Source organism: Triturus cristatus, chromosome 2_2, assembly GCF_964204655.1.
Source record: "Triturus cristatus chromosome 2_2, aTriCri1.1, whole genome shotgun sequence".
NCBI lineage: Eukaryota > Metazoa > Chordata > Amphibia > Caudata > Salamandridae > Triturus > Triturus cristatus.
The window spans coordinates 933,358,665-933,362,224 of record NC_140582.1 but is presented as its reverse complement, the minus strand read 5'-3'; the positions used below and the strand labels follow the sequence as shown (position 1 = coordinate 933,362,224).

Genomic DNA, 3,560 nt, shown 5'->3' with positions numbered 1-3,560 from the left:
AATACAATTATATCGATCACACAAATATCGCACACATTAATATCGAAATACTAAATATCGACATAAGTTAATAAATATGACACATGTCACAAATATCGATAACCAAAATATAGACATCAATAATATCGTTTTTTTAAATATATCGACAATTCTAATACTAATAAAACCAATGCTTTCAACAACATAAAGACAATATTTTACCAAAACATACATTTTCAAATGAGATTCTACTTAAACATAAACATAAAATTTATAGCGATCTCTATATTTAACAACATAATAAAAAAAACCTAAAATAATTATCACATTGGCATTTCGAACACATTTAAATAAAATTAGTACACATTATAAACAATCTTTTTATATATAATAATTTAAAACTCTCCTCCTTTAAAACTAAATATACTCTTACTTAGCATTTTCCATAAAAGGAAACCAATTAACTAAAAAAAATTCAAACCATCCAATAGAAAGGCCACATACAGAAAACAACCAATAACATTCAAGAAACAATTTGAAACCACTATATAAACCAATTAAAACAAGTGTTCCACGGTGCCTTAAACCAAAGCATTGAACGAAGAAGAAGCTCTACTAAACAGAAGAAACCTACATCCTATTACTATTCTAAAAACGTAAGTAAATATTCTTTTCTAACTAAACTGCCAAATTAAACTAAAACACTAATTTATCTTTACTCAAATAAATAACTAACTTATATATTCCATCTCTTTATGTTTCCACTACAGATATTACTCCAAACAGCTAAAGAAAATATTGAAGATTGCCAGAAAAGACTCACTAAAAAGTAAGTATACTATCAAAATACTTTATAAAATATTAATTAAATCCTACTCAAACCCCAAAACATCCTAAACCCCTAAACAAATCCATGTTCTCTTTTTTAAATTGTAAAAAACCTGTATAAATTAACACCTATAGTCTATACCACTGGGCATGAGGGTAGGCTCTGTTTGCTTAGTGAGAGGTTAGGCTACTGCATCTTATTTATTAGGCAGGAGGGGCACATAGTAAGAGGGGTAGGAGACGGGGGTACATTGACATGTGGTGGGGGAGGGGGGGGGTAGAGAACTGGGTGGAAAGGTTGTTCATTCTCCTGAATAATTGGTCTTGATGATAAATGTGTGGTACTTCCGGGACAGATGAAGGTGGGGGAATGTTTTTTGAATTGTTAATTTGTAAAACAATAAAATAAGTTTCTTCAATAAAAATATAGTCTATACCAAACAGCAATACCACCCCACTTAAAAAACTAAACCAACCACAACAATAAATGTTCTTTAACTTTCAGAGACTAAATCAACTAAACAACATTTTTGCGACAAACAACATCTTCATTCAAATACAACAAAAAAGACTTGGTAAGTATATATAAAAAAAATGCTTTTTTGCTAATTTCATATAAAGATATAAAGTACTATAGCATATATTTTCATATACATTTTTTCCAGAATTGTAACACATCACGATGACAGAAGAAGCCCAATTTATAACTTCGCAGAAAGGAAAATTCCTATTGTGTTACATGGGTTACACATACACCCAAGAAAAGCAGACGGACCGAAAAGTGAACTGGAAGTGTACTAAATATTATTCTAACAAATGCTACGGCCGAGCAACAACAAGAGAAACAACTGTACTATATACAAGAGAGCATAACCATCCACCCAATCTCTCTGAAATAGAAGTCAGATCAACTCTTGAAAATATCAAAGAATTAAGCACAGGTTCACAAACTGCTACAAGTGTAATCCTAAAAGAACTATTACCTAGAGTGCCCAAAGAAGCAAGAGGCCAATTACCATCAATTGCTTCTATAAAAAGAACTATTGCTAGGACCAAAAAAGCAACCACGACAACTATACCATCCCCTAAAACTTTTCAAGAGATCATCATTCCACCAGAATTAAGTATCACCCACAATAATGAACCTTTTATTTTTTTTGATAACAAAAGCCCAGAAAAAAGAATCATAATGTTTGCTACTGCAAACAATATAACTAAACTGCAACAATGCCAAACATGGATGATGGATGGCACCTTTACAATATGCCCAAAACCATTCTATCAGCTTTACACAATACACGGTCAATATCACAACACTTCCATACCTTTAATTTATGCACTATTACCTAACAAACAAAACACAACATATAATGAAATGCTAGGAAAAGTAAAACAAGAATCTAATGATTTTTACCCTCAAACAATTATCATAGACTTTGAGCAAGCCATGATAAATTCCATTCTAAAACTGTACCCCCATACAGCTATCCAAGGATGTTACTTCCATCTTAACCAATGTATATGGAGACATTTACAAAAATCTTCACTAAGTGTAGAATACGCCACTAACATAAGTTTTGCACATCAAATAAAACTTCTAACAGCCCTAGCTTATGTACCAACCACAGATGTTGCAGAACATTACAATCTTTTATTAGAAAGTCCATTCTACAAACAAAATGAAGTAAAGTTATCTCCCCTGTTAGATTATTTTGAAGATACCTGGGTGGGGAGACTGCACAGATCAGGCCATAGACGTCAGCCCAAGTTCCAAATACCTTGGTGGAATGTATATGTAAGTACACTCAACCAACAAGCCAAAACTAACAACGCCGTCGAGGGCTGGCATAATGCATTCCTAACTTCTACTGGGAGAACAACTCCAACACTACAAAAACTACTAATTGCCATACAAAAGGAACAAAGTTTCCAAGAATTAAGAATGCAACAATCTGTCCTACAATTAAAACCAAAACAGTCTAGACAAACTACTCAAATGTATAATTACCTACAACAACAGGTACAGCTATACCCATCCACAAGAGGACTTGAGTACTTAAATATAATAGCTCAAACTCTCTTCTAAACCCTTTTCTAAATATTAACCCACAATTCTACTAAAACAACTATCACAACATAAATAATCCACTTTATTATATCACATATTTAATTATGTGGTCTAAAATATATACATGAATTATATGGACATATATTTAGACAACATAATTAAACAAACCAAGTACACAACAACAATATTAAATATATAAGGTTTCGCCACCAACAATAAAAATATTTAAATGAACTTACCTGTGTAGTATCTCCAATGGGATAATAACATTCCTTCCAAATAAATCCAGGGAGTTCAAAATCCATAGTTATCCAAAAAATGACTATCCATTAACCATAAAAATCCCGAAAAATATACAAAAGGTAAATAACCGCTCCTGGAAACCCGATCAATAAAGGAAGTGTTAAATAAACATTAGTAAACACAACTAATACACACTTCCTTTAAAAAAATAAGGTGTTTGAAACCGACGAAAATATCTTCTCCGTAAAACCTACAAAACAGAAACAAACATTCCCACCCACCCACAAACACACAAAACGCACGTACAAACCTCACTACAAACGTTATTCAAACACTATAAAACTTTAACACACCGAAATACCAAAACACTAACAAAGCAACAAACACGGAACACAACGTTAATTATAAAACCGTATACAAACTATTACTAACACCCTAACTT

General features: G+C 32.1%; 1 long non-coding RNA gene across 1 annotated transcript; it reads left to right on the top strand.

Annotated features, from left to right (window-relative positions):
• Window positions 1–747: 747 nt before the first annotated feature.
• On the top strand, window positions 748–1,806 carry LOC146862972 (uncharacterized). The gene is made up of 3 exons (XR_014978538.1): window positions 748–808; window positions 1,313–1,382; window positions 1,473–1,806. It is a non-coding gene; the product is annotated as an uncharacterized LOC146862972 (long non-coding RNA).
• The last annotated feature ends 1,754 nt before the right edge of the window (window positions 1,807–3,560 follow it).